This window comes from Medicago sativa, chromosome 1 (genome assembly GCF_051527215.1).
Source record: "Medicago sativa cultivar Bolivia chromosome 1, Bolivia_mono, whole genome shotgun sequence".
NCBI classification, from domain to species: domain Eukaryota; kingdom Viridiplantae; phylum Streptophyta; class Magnoliopsida; order Fabales; family Fabaceae; genus Medicago; species Medicago sativa.
Window position 1 is genome coordinate 52,483,939 of NC_140749.1, and position 14,126 is coordinate 52,498,064.

Below are 14,126 nucleotides of genomic sequence, written 5' to 3' on the forward strand. Positions count from 1 at the left end.
TCAAACTCAATTTCAATTTCAATTTCAATTCCAACTGTCAAATTCAACTTCAATTGTCAAATTCGATGCAATCTCAACTTTCCAATCTCAATTTCAAATCATGTCAACTGTCAAATTCGAAGCAATTTCAATTTCAATTCAATGTCAATATCCAATGTCAATGTCAATTTCAACTTTTAATTCAATTCCAATCCAATCTCAATGTCAATGCCAATTTCAATTTTCAATACAATCTCAATCCAATCTCAATGTCAATGTCAATGTCAATTTTCAATTCAATTCCAACATCCAATTCAATGTCAATTGCAACTCTCCAATTCAATGTCAATGTCTATGTATCAATCCAATTTCAATTTCCAATGTCTCTTTCAATTTCAACTCTCAATTCAATGCCTATGTCTCTGCTCAATCTCAATTCTCAATCTCTCCTTCAATGTCAACTTTCAATTCAAATCAATGTCAATCCACTCTCAATTTACTCTTGGGCCAACAAAAATGGTCATGTCTATTTTCAAATCAAGTCAATGACAATTTACCCTCAGTTGGTATTTTGTTAAAACCAGACTTTCAATTTGTATCTTGTTATTGGTCAAGTGCCAAGTTCGATCGAAAAGAACAGCTTGTACCTGCTTATATACCTATGCCTCTGGACAAACGGCAAGTTCGATCTAAAAAGAACAGTTTGTACCCAGCTTATGCTTTGTTATCGGTCAAACGGCAAGTTCGATCTAAAAGAACAGTTTGCACCTACCCACCTGATGTGGTGATAATCCAACGGCAAGTTCGATCCAAAGAACAGTTTGTATCTACCCCTTTGTCTATATTTCCAGCCAAACGGCCAGTTCGATCCCAAAGAACAGTTTGTGTCTGCCTATCTGTTTGTATCTTCAATCAAGTGTCAAGTTCGATCCAAAGAACCGCTTGTATCTGCCTATATGTCTATGTTTCCGGCCAAGTGCCAAGTTCGATCCCAAGAACAGCTTGTGCCTATCTCTTGTTTTGTATTCCTTGGTCAAGTGACTAGTTCGATCCAAAGAACAACTTGTACCTTACTTTCTATCCCCTGGTTTGTCCACCCTGTCAATGTCCATCTAAATCCCCAGTGACATGACATGTTTCATAGACTCCAGTTGTTTGTCTTGCACTCATAATCAAAGTATTGCATGGCATTCATGTTTTGAAAATCTAAGAGCGTATTTTTATGTCCAAAAACAGTGCAAATGTTAATATTTAAGTATCTTCGTCCCGTCAAATCAAAGACTTCGTCTCTTGACTCTCCGGACAAAGAAACTTAAATAGGGGCAGCTGTCGTACCCTAATTTTGGACCTAAAAATACTTATTCAATTCTTCCTTTCTTGCATTATAAGTCATTTGATATGTCTCTGATCAATTGCATCTTTCTCTGCATTTTATTTCAATATTGTTTGCAAAATTCACATAGAAGGGTATTTTAGTCATTTCCTGCATTCAACTCATTTTAATCTTTGGAAATTGTTTGGGTCTTTTAAATTGGCTTGTACAAGTCCTTGTTTCAATCTCATGTCAAAATCCGTTTCAAAAAAGTGTCAGTTAAGTCTTTTTTTAGTCAGTTTAGCCCCTAGGGGCATTTTAGTCATTTCCTATGTTAAAATTTCTTTCAGTCTTTTAAAAATTTGGTTGAGTCCTTTCAAATAGTTTGAATAAGTCTTCATTTCATTCTATGTCAAAATCCATCTCAAAAATTGCATTTGAAGTCATCTTGAGTCAGTTTTGCCCCTAGGGGCATTTTAGTCTTTTCAAGTGTCAAAACTCTGTTCAAATCTTAAAAATTGCCTCTGAGTCTTTCAAGTTGGTTTAAATAAACTTTTGTTTCAATTCCCTGTTAAAAATCCATTTTAAAATTTGTATCTGAGTCACTTTTAGTCGTTTTAGCCCCAGGGGCATTTTGGTCATTTCACACAAAATTTCGGCAGAGAGAGGTTACTTTAAAGTACCTCATTTAAGCCATTGGTTCGTTTTAGTCCGTTTTGTCAATTTTAATCGTTTCACTTTACGTTTATTTCCAAATTACGTTTTTTTACCAATTTTATTATTAATTACTTTTAAGTCCTTTTTTGTCATTTTTTTTGCATTTCAGTCCTTTATTTTTTAGTTAATTGCAGATTAGTCCTTTTGTCACAGTCACAGTCCAGTACACGTGTCAGTGTCTTATTTGTCCAGAAAAGTTTGTTACAAAGTTATGCCACATGTCACGCTCATATTGGTCCAGGAATTTACACATCAGCTATAAAAGCTGACTCAGTAGTCAAAGTCAAGAATCACCATTCACTTTCTGCCAACTCAACAACACAATCACATTTCTCTCTCCCAGATCAAAAGGATCAAACCCAGAATTTCACAAGAACGTGATGAAGGTTTGAGCAATCTTCAAACCCTAACCGTTTCTCAACAACACAATCCCACACAAATTCATACAGAATTCATCATCAATTACACCATTCAACAACAAATTTCACCAGAAAACGAATCGAACAGTCTCAAATCCACAATCAATTGCAACAAGATTCAAAAAATTCAACAAATTCGAAAAGGTTCTCAGAGATTCGCCAAGGAATCATCATCATCGAACCATAGTCTCTGCAATTCTAGCACGAAGTTCACCATTGAAATGATGAATCACGCGATCACAGAGAAGAGGTGAGAAGAGGAGGGATCGAAGAAAAGTCTGATCAGAGAATACGAAGAGAAAGATTCAACAAAATCAAAACGAAGTCCAATTCGAGCCAATCCGAAACCCTAGGGTTTCGAATCAAGTGTTGAAGGAACTTCGAATCTGCAAAAATCAAAACGGTTAGGGTTCGAACTTCTTCAGAGGATCAAAAGACGAAGAAAGAATCTCTCAATCCTCGTCAGGAATTCAATCGCTGCGAACTGTTCAGGTACCATTCCTCATCCCTCAATTCGATCTATGTAAGATTATGTGATTCTGAGTTTATCACCGTGATGTTGCTTCGTTTGTGAGCCTAAGAGCCAAGCCTTTACATCTTTAGATCTAGCGAAATCTAGGAAGTTCTTGAATGTTTGAGTGCCAGAAATGGAAACAAGAGAGGAGGACGATGCTTTCTATGTATTTAGTTTTAAAAACGGCGTCAGATCGTCGGAGAAGATGAAGATTCCGATGAATCTTCATCTTCCTCCGCCGTCAACCACCGTCCTCCGCCTCTGTTTCCAGTTTCCGGCAAGGCCTCTAAACCTAGAGAGAAGGCAGAGCGTTTGAAGTTAGAGAGAGAAGTGATGTGTGTTTATGTGGTGTCTGCGTGTTCCAATGTATTTATACCTGCTATGATCACACGCGCGCGTGTGATCTTCCTTTTGCTGAGCTCCTGCAATTTTAACCATTGATTTCCCTTCTGATGTACGTGTACGGTCTAGATTGTGTGTTAAGGTGTACCTGATGTATCTTATTGTGTGCTGTGCATTGCTAACCGTCAGATCTAGGTCAAGCGTGGACCTGGATCAATCCAAAGGCTGTGAAGCCAATGGATGATCCAGGATCCATCAAAGACCATGGGCCTGGGTCTCTTTTTGCTGGATTTCGTCTGTTTCTTCATTTTCTTGCTGTCTGCACCACGTTGCATGCTTTTTACACCTCTTGCATGTCAAAATTTCTTTAAGAAATTCCAAATAAATTTCCACCAATTCTTGATAACTTTCTTGATGTTTTATAACCTTGTTGCATAATAAAACTTGATAAAAAATTATGTGTAGCCTTTTTTACCATTCTTGATAAAACTAGTAATTTTCTTGTACTTTTTAGTCCAAAAAAAACCTTTAAAAAAATCCCTAAAAAATTCATATAGGCTTCTTGATAGTTTTGTAGCATTTTGTGATAATTTTCACATATTAAAATTGGTTAAAAAATAAGGTGTTAATTTTCTTGCTATTTTGTGATATTGTGTGCTAAAATTGATGGGAACTTGCTTGATTCCAATTCCAATTTCTTGATGAACATTTATGACCTATGCCATTTACTTTTATGGAGTTTTAGCCACTGTTTGTGTTTGATATTGCTGCATAATTGTGAATTTTGGTAGGTTACTTAGTTTACAAGTTACTTGTGTAAATAAATAGTGTAAATATGCTAGGATTGCTTTAAAAATGTCAAGTTAATCATGTTGCCTTAATTCCCATTCTAAAGTCTGATTCTAAACCCATTCAAAATGTGATGGAATAGGAGAATTATAGGTCATATGGCTCTTACATTCTATGAGCAATTTTTAATCATGTTTGCACTCATTTTGCCTTTATTTTGGGTTATTTTCTATGCTTTGTGCTATAGTGTCTTTCTTGCTTTATCTCTTTTGATATTATCATGTGTTACTAACCATTTCATTTCATGTCTCATATTCTCCATAAGCATTCCCATTTCATTCTATATCTCATCTCTTTCTCCACTTTAATCCCTTGCACTTTAAGTTTCACCAAAGATTAGAATGTAATAATTAGGACTTGTTGTACTCTACTTCATGCAATTTTTAATTTCTTGCAAGACCATAGAATGTATCTAGGGTATGATGTAAAGGACAATGGACTCTAATAATGTACACCGACACAAGCACCGACACATGCACACACTTCACTTTAGATATATAGCTAGAATATGCATGTTTAGATGTATGTTTAGGATTGTATGTTTAGATGAATGTTTAGGCTTTATACTTAGAAAAATCAACTTTCCAAAAAATATGAACAAACTTCACTCAAATGGTTTTCTTAATAAACCTTGGGATCAAAATCCCATTGTAATCTTTCCTTTTATTTTCTTAATCAAATTTCAATGAACTCTAATCATGTTTAGACCACATTTTGCAAATGACTAATTCAACCTCACAATTTCACAAATCTCATGCCCTTGAGGCCTCTTTCTCTCATTCTTCAAATTCCCATTTTCAAACTTAAAATCAACCAACAAAAACAAAAACATTTTGGAAGAGAACTACGGTGGATTTGATCCCTTAAACGGGTACGTAGGCAAGGAACAAAATTCCTTCAATTCAACTAAAATAAAAATCCAAAAACATTCTTCTCCCTCCAATTCTTCACTTAGAAACTCTAGGGCTTAACATTTTCTTTCAAAATAGCATTTTAAAAATAAAGCGCGCGCGTAGCAATTAAAGACGGTTCCTATAGGATACTATAGTCGTTATGGGTGCCTAACACCTTCCCTAGCGAAAACAACTCCCGGACCTCGATTCTCAAGGGTTTTGCTTACTTTTTCCCTTCCCAAGAAAAAATAAGATATCACCGGTTTAAAAGGTTCAAACGTAATCAATGTTTGACACCCGAAAACCAAGATAAAACACACTGCAACTCATTGTATCTACAAAATGCATGCGATCAGTTCAGCTTATGTTTTAAAGTTTGGTGACTGTTAAACCATAGTAGTTACAGTACACATAATATTTTCTACTAAACTTTGTCACTTAATGTTGAACAGGACGCTATTTGACATCTTAGTATAGTAAATTGCTGACTGATCTCTATTATGTTATCATTCCGAGCAACCTCCTATGAACAATGTACCTTATTATAATCTCATTGCTTATGACATTATTACCATCAATCATAACTTCATATCTGTTACGTATAGCTAATATTCTAACTTTTCAAGAAACAAAAACTGATGCAGTTATTCACTGCAAGATAATCTAAGAAACCATGTTATCTTATCCATCAATGCATCTAATATCTTAAATTGCGGTGACTGTTAAACCAAGATTGCAGTTACAAGGCACAAAATGCATTCAAATAAACTTTGCCTTTTTTCTCCTGGAAAGGAATTTTTTCGACATCTACCCATAGTCAATTCATAACTGATCTCAAGTTAGTTATTATTCAAATCATAATTCTATGTTTCCCTATGCAGTGGCGAGTATCCAAAATGATTAAGATATTCGTTTCGAACAACTATTCGAAAACTAATCTTTGTGGACAAACTACCATATATTTAATGTCAGTTTCAACAAATGAAACACATGTATTTGTTAGTATATGGTGGAGATGGTTCTCACATTTTAGATTGCGGCGAATTTTTGAATCATTCAAATCATCCTAAATACAATGATTTGAATCATCCTAAAGGGAACAAATAGATTATGAATTAACATTATAGTTGAATATTTTGTTTGCCATCAATTGACCCGTGCGGAAGCACGGGTGCAAGGTCTAGTAATAGTAATATTTATTTTTGGGATTTAGGGTGTCACATACCCAATCCTTATTAATATTGTTGAGATACATGACTAGAGTTCTCCACTTGTCTTACACTCATACTGGCAATATTAAGTTTTGAATGTACATGTTGAATACATTGTTCTAACAATATACCCAGCATGTTATTCACATATCTTTGAGCAACCATGAATTTATCTTCAACAACCACAGTTTTGTCAATATTCATAACCTTGTTTCTGATATCAGCACCATCTACTTCAGACCTGTTCATGTAAATCCACAACACATTTACATCTTTAGGTCGAGGGACCAAGTTCCTCATCCTATTTGTCACGAAATGCCCAGGTTCCTCGTGCCAAGCATTGATCCTTGACTTTTGAATCATGACATTTTTCTTATGGTCACTTCTGGTTTTTGCAACAACATTTCATCTTTGAATTATTTGACAAATATCTTCAAACAAACACATATCTCTGGCAAGATTCATCTCATCAAAACTTGAGTAATCATCAACATCCACATGAGTGTTTCTTTTTACACCAGTACTCTCATTTTGAGTACCCCTAATTAGATCCAGAAGACGTTCAAGAATTTTTGAAGTGGTTTGATATTGCAACTTTGGTTCTGATATCTTGGTTTGCTTTCCAACTTGCCATTCTTCACAAACTTTACTTTCTTCTTTAGGCTTCCACAAATAACAGTTATCTTTTGATCTTTATCCTCTCATAAGGACATTATTTTTCTCATCTGTAACCAAACATTCTGACTTGGTAAAGATGACTTTTAATCCTTGGTCACACAACTGACTAATACCGATCAGATTTGCACAGTCCATTCACAAACAGAACACTATTAAGTTTAGGAAGCCCTGTACAAGCCAGTTTTCCAACTCCCTTAATTTCACCTCTAACTCCATCACCAAAAGTGACAAAACTTGCCAAATACGGCCTAATATCCACCAAGTGCTTTTTGACACCATTCATGTGCCTAGAACATCCACTATCAAAGTACCAAGTCTTTGAAGCTCTAAGGGTTGTGTGAACTATATGACAGGTGTTGCTAACTTTAGGTTTCCATTCTTTGATTACAACTTGATTAGGCTTAGGTGGTAAATGTTCACTAGTGCAAAATTGACATAAGAATTATTTGTATTATACCTATTTTATTAAAAAAAAGGTGTGAAATATTAATAAGGTGGCAGTTTTGTAAATATATTGCAAATTTTGTTTAAGTGTGTAAGTTTCAAAACCTGATTTTTAGAATAAATGGGGTCAAACATGAAATAAAAACAAGGTGGCAAACTTGTAAATATTATTTTATATCTGATTTTAAGAAAAAAGGGGTGAAATATTAGTAAATTAATTGTTATGTTAATGTTTTTAATTCTTTGCTAGGATTCGAACCCTTGACTTCCAACTTTTCAATCTTTAGATTAAACCAACTTAGCTATTTATACTCTATATATCATTGCAAACCTAATTTTAAGAAAAAAAGGTATAATATCTTTTATCCATTTTTTTTTTAAAAACAAACAAATAATCTTTTCTTCACAATCCTGGACCCACTTAACTTTCCCATCTCACTCCCACCCTAACTAAAAAACTAAAAAAAAAAAAAACAAAACAATTCCCTCAAAAAAAGAAGAAAAAAACAAAGAAACAAAACAATATTTTCTCTCTATGTATATACGATTATGTTTTTTCAATATCCATAGCTACCTTAAGTCCATTCAGTCTTCATTGTACCCTCAATCGAACTCTCGATGTTCAATCAAACTCTGCTACTCTGCAGCTATCCAATCGAAGTCTCATCCAACCTCACCGAAACCAGGTTCTAAAAAGGGTCTGATTTACTCCAAATCTTCCTATTAATCCAATTACTAGTTTGAAATGGGTCTGATTTCAACTGAAACTGCCTTTCTTCTTTTTCACCTCTCTGAGTTTTTGGGATTTACTCCAAGGTACTGTCTCTTTCCCTTTTGATTACTGATTTGTCTTAGATGTATTTGTTATTTGGTTAAGAATCATGAAAATCCGAATATATTTGATGAATTTCATTAATTTATTAATGACCAATTTGATCATAACTGTTATTTTTTTTTCATCTGGTTATAATTTTAAAATTTCAATGGAATCCACATATATTTGAATTTAAGTTAACAAGTAGAATGATCCTTAAATTATTGTTATAGTTATTGTTTGAAATTTTGTGATGAGGAGGATAAATATTATGTTTGTGTTTTTCGTTTAAATGTTTATCTTTTAGCGTTTTTTTCCCCCTCTTTTGATGTCAAAGAGGGAAGTGGAATTGATAAAAAAAATAAAAATAGAGTATGGATAATCTATTAGCTACTTCAGAACATACTCTTATACTAATGTCATAATTTTTTCATTTTCTTTTTCTGAAGGATTTTAGTGAATGCAGAGTTTAGTAATTTGGATTTGAGATATATCAAGAAGGATTTGAGCAAGTTGTCTATGTTATATATGATGTTTGCTGACTAAGATTTTGTTGTATGAAGATAGAAATTTGTCTGTCTATTTAACACTGATTGTTTCATGGTAACTAGGTTGGCCCTTATCTACATTACACTTCTGTTCAAGGAATTGAAATATAAGAAAGAAAAATATAATACATAGAGATTTTTAACTATGACCATCTGCATAATGAAGTTAGAATTATTCTGTATTTTCACCCTTTTAGTTTTATTTAATTATACCTCTTAAAAAGAAAATTTTATTTAATTATATTGATATGCCATTTTTAACTTTAAGTTAAATTAATTTTAAGAAAAAGAACTTCTAAGAGAATTGGAATGAAAAGGATCAGCCATGGAAGGAAAATAGTGTTATGCATATTGTATCTCATCTCTTGAATGATACAGTGTCCATGAAATCACCTCAATTACAAAGATTTGGATTGCGACTTCGTTTCGTTTTAGGTTTCTCAAATTACATCATCATTTTACTTATGTTTCTTTTATTGATCTTTTCCTTCATTCCTTTTGTGAGACAAATTTTTAGCAGTTAGAAAACCTTGTAGCTGTTTATTTAACAAGAAATTTGATTTGTTTGCACATTCTGCTACATTTAACCAATATTCTGACACATAATGCAGTTGTATAGGAATTTTTTTATTGGCATCTTTAAATCATGCTCTATGGCCCTCTGCATCCAGCTAGTATTTCTGAAATAAAATGACCAGTCGCTTCATATATGTTACTGCAGACATACTTCTATCAACACTACAGCCTATAGAGTTCATTTATTTTATGTTATATCAAGCATTTTGTCCTCTGTAGATTACGCTGCATCCTATGATGTTACCTTGAAATATTTTTGTAAAACTTTGAACCTTGTTTACGGTTGTTTTAATATTTAAGTTTTACTTTGTCAAGCATTTATAATATTTTTGCTTATTGTTATTATATAGCCTCTCTAAATGTGTATGTTCTGTGAATCTTTTCTCAAATAGTAATAAGATAGTCATGTGACTTTGCCTGGTATAGTCTTGTAGGTGGAGGAAATTTATTTTGATCATTATTCTTTGGCAACTAATATGTAGTTCACATTGCTTGAGACTACACATTCAACTTAGAAAATGTAAAAGATGAGAGTTGCAGGGGTTCTTGTAAATCTAAGCATTGATTATCAACTACCATCTATGTTGAAGTTTCTAGTCTTCTCCTATATATACTGTTCTCATTTACATTTCTATTTTCAATTTAGGGTTAATTATGTTTCTAGTCCCTATAAAATAGGGACCTTGTAAGTTTAGTCCCTACTTAATTTTAATAGCATTTTTAGTCCCTATAAAAAAAATTTACTTATAATTTTAGTCCCTGCTAAAACAAAGTTTGATTAATTATCCTTAAACTCTTAAATTTTTGAACGATTTTTTTGAGACAAGATTAGAACACTATGAAAGGTTCGTTTACTAAAATTTAGAATTTTCTGACATGAAATGAATTAAATATGAATTTTTTAAAACGACAAAAGTTAAAGATAAAAAGTAATAAAATCTGGATGTAGAAATCAAATTTTGCAATAATTCTTTGCAGACGAACTTTTAGTAATGTTCTAAACATGTCTGCAAAAAATTGTTCAAAAATTTAAGAGTTTAAGCATAAATTAAACAAATTTGAATTGAGTAGGGACTAATACTTAGTGCAGAAAAACAAAATTAGGGACTAAAAATGCTATTAAAATTAAGTAGGGACTAAACTTACAAGGTCGCTATTTTATAGGGACTAGAAACATAATTAACCCTTCAATTTATTATAAAGTTTTATATTAAGTGTAATCAAATCTACTTTTTTCATAATCACTATTAAATATAAAATAAGTATTACTATTTAATATAAAATAACCATAAAATCAATATTTTCTCATGAACTTGAATTTTATCATTATATTAATATATTTTTATGGGTAACTTTAGTATTTGTTTGTAGTTGATTAATGCATTGGGTTTGCTTATTAGGATTGATTAATCTTGTTTGAATGTGCAGGTAGAGTTCCGCCGTTCACCACTTCTAATTTGTTCACGGCCTCTGATCACCACTCATTCTCTGTGTGGTGAAATCCTTCTTTTTTCATGACCTAAGGTTATTATAAGTGACTCAATTCCTTGTCTTCGTTTTGTTCTTCTATTTGGAGCATCTTCAATCCTAGATTTTCTCCAGAGCGTGAAACTCAAACGTGTAAGTTTCCTATAACAGTATATTGATTTTAGCTTCTCTTTAATTTTTTGTTTCTTATTTTTTGTGAAAGAAATAAGTTAGAGTTGGGCTGTTTGTGTTGGATGATTTTGAGTTTGAGTTGATTAAATTAAACTAAATGTTAGATTTTTTTTTTTTTTAACTATATACTATTGATGTTGTCTGTCTGTCTCATTTGAATTAGGAAAATTATTCTGTTAAAGAACAATGCTGCTTGTAAAACCCTTATTTTTTCTAGTTATTAAACAAAATTCATAGGATCTCACCAAATAGAGTGACACTGTGGATTTAAGGTGAACTTCATTCGGTAAGAACACCGAGTACTCTAGAGTGTGTTGTTAATGTTACCTTTGGAAGAATCGGAAAAATATTATACGGCTACATGGAAGAATCTAGAGTGTGTTGTTGTTAATGGCTATGTTGTTGTAATCAAGTGGATGAAGCTCTATGGGTAACAGAAAAAGCTGTTCTAAAAGCCAAATCAGAATGGAAAGAAGCTTTTGCATCAAACTTACTAAAGGTACCTGCTATTATTTATGAATGTCATTTTGGTTGTTGTCTATTAGGAATTAGAAATATTGATTTCTCTTCTCGTATAGTTCTAGATATTATTTTGTTTTTTCTTTTCAATTGAAATTTGTTAACTATTGCAGGTAAGATGAAGTATTTAGTATTATTATATGTTTAAAGAAATTGGTCTAACTTTGCTTTTGGTTTCTCTCATATGAGAGAAATAAAAATTTCTGTCATTTTGATTTTTAAAGCTCTGAGGCCGAATTTCTTGTCTTTTCTGCTATGAATAAAGCAGCATATTGTTTCAAATGTTTTATTTGACTTCAAAATAAATGTTTTTTTGTTTAGTGTTGTTTTCTTTCCTTGATTGGATTTAATGTTTGGTTATTAACATTCCAGGCTTTAATTATTTCTAGTGGAGAACTCTCCTTGCTAAGCAGCAGCTGTTTTGAGGCATCTTGTTTTCAAACAGGATGCTTCTTGTAACATGTTGGTTGCATTTGTGTACTAATGTTAAAACATTTTACAACCTGCTTAAGAAACATGTTGGTTGTGCTCATGGTCAATGATTTCAAAAAAAAACATTATTTTTGATGTTATTTTTCTGTCTCAAATGAGCCTCTTTGTTGATTTAGTTTTGACTCAAATTTTACTCTGATTTGTATTTTCATAGACACATCTTCTTGATTATAAAGCAAGTGCTGGTGCAGGCGTTGGCTCAACTAGACAGATTCTTACTGAATCATCATTAATCTTATTTATGGATCTCATAAATTTTATTTTCTATACTTATGCTACACATTGTACTACAATAGAGTATGATTTTATTTTCTAAATTACAGGTGCAGATTGCCCAAGGTCTTGTATCTTGTACATTTCAGAACGGGACTATTAACACTTATTCCTTATCATTCTGATTGCGTCTTACTGCCACCGTAAGTTAACCCTTATTTGCCCATCTGCTTTTGTCTCTTAATTAAACCTTTGTCAGACAACAAATTAATTTAGTTGGTGACTTCAAATTTTTATAGCACAGGGCTTGCAGGACCAATTTCTATGTTGCATGAATGCATCGATATCAAAGCTATCTTGTTAGGAAAATATCACCATGTTATCTAGCTCCTCATGTTGGCCATCAGGTTTGTTTGTGAATCAAATTCCTCTCTCTCCCAACCCCAATTTGAAGCTAGTCTTAGTTAAACTCTGTTGTAAGAGCCGAGGATGTTGTTGACTATGGATGAGAACATGAAGCCTCTATTGGTGCATGTTCGGGTTGGCAAAGCAGTAGACGTTGTTGGACAAGCAGGTCAACCTAAGACGATCACCGGCTTTCAGAATCATTCCACTCATGTTCTCTTTTTTTATATGAATAAAGCATCGCTGATAGATTTCTTATCTGAGGTGTGGTGGTTTTAGTTTTGTTAGGAGTGATCCACACATTTATGTTGTTGTTTGTTTGCTATAACCTCATAAAGGGTGATGAATAAGAGTTAATTGATGTATTTGATTGGGCCGAGTTAGTGATCTTACTATTATTTTTATTTGTTATAGTCATTTCATGTATTATTTGTTGTATGAAGTTTGTATATGTGGGTTACACTTAAGTTGTATGTTCTTTTTTCTACCTTGTACATCTTGTGCTTAATAGGGAGTTAATTAATTCATTACCTTTTTGCTTTTGAAAAATAAAATAAGAAATGTATGCATTTATCCCAAGGCACCGTTGTAGTATAATTAGTTATATATCTATGTTGGTTTATGAAGAAACATTAGATGATATTCATTGCAAAAAAAAAAAAATTTGTGGAATTGAATAACCTGTAGGTGACCGTGCCTGCAGGTTAACTTTTTTTTTTTTTATTTTTTTTATTTTGCTACTAGCTTTCTCACACCTGTGTTTTGATAAAAATGGGTGTTATATGTTAGTTATGACACCTGATTTTGTATTCAAACAGGTGTTATATGCGTGGTTTTACACCAATTTTAGTGTAAAACTGGGGTTACAAATTCACATATCACACCAGTTTATTAGAAAAAACAGGTGTCGTATCTAAAACTTACAACACCCACTGATATAACCCCGACAAAAACAGGTCTTAAATCTCTAAAAAACAGGTTTTGTATACCTGATTTGCACTAGTGGTTGTTTAGGATAACCATGTAGTTCAAAACAATAGGCTTTATGTGACCATTCCTTCCACAATAATGACACTTCCAGGGCACAAACTTAGTTTTCCTTTGCAAATAGACAAAATGTTAAGATATGTTGTCAGACATTATGACCTCAACTTTACTTTCTGAAGAAACAAACATATTCTTATAAGATTCACCTTGTTTGTTCAGAGACTGAGAGTTAAATCCTATTCCGTTAAAATTAATTTTTTAATTTTCTAGAGTCCAATATCGTTGCCGCTCTTTTGACGCGTAAACAATATCTCTATGTTTCTACTTTCGTAGCGAAGCTTTTCATTTGAAGGAAAAAAAAGAATTTTCGGACTAAAAATACACTTCTCGTTCCAATTATATAACATACGATTCATCAGAGTATCATTAATGTGACGACCCTCACATTTCGGACTCAATGTAAACTACTCAGACATAATAAAATAATAATCTTTGGCATAGTGGTAATTGGTTTGCGACCTGGGAGTGTTCTCCTCCTCGAGGTCTCATGTTCGA

At 32.8% G+C, this 14,126-nt stretch overlaps 1 long non-coding RNA gene across 3 annotated transcripts; it reads left to right on the forward strand.

The window, feature by feature from the left end:
- The first annotated feature begins 7,337 nt into the window (after positions 1-7,337).
- LOC146955264 (uncharacterized) lies at positions 7,338-13,078 on the forward strand. Of its 3 annotated transcripts, none has more exons than XR_015016545.1 (6): positions 7,338-8,174; positions 10,725-10,916; positions 11,193-11,454; positions 12,290-12,382; positions 12,479-12,586; positions 12,663-13,078. It is a non-coding gene; the product is annotated as an uncharacterized LOC146955264 (long non-coding RNA). The 3 variants fall into 3 exon arrangements; XR_015016546.1 differs by having other exon boundaries at positions 12,484-12,586; XR_015016547.1 differs by having other exon boundaries at positions 11,228-11,454.
- Positions 13,079-14,126: the final 1,048 nt, after the last annotated feature.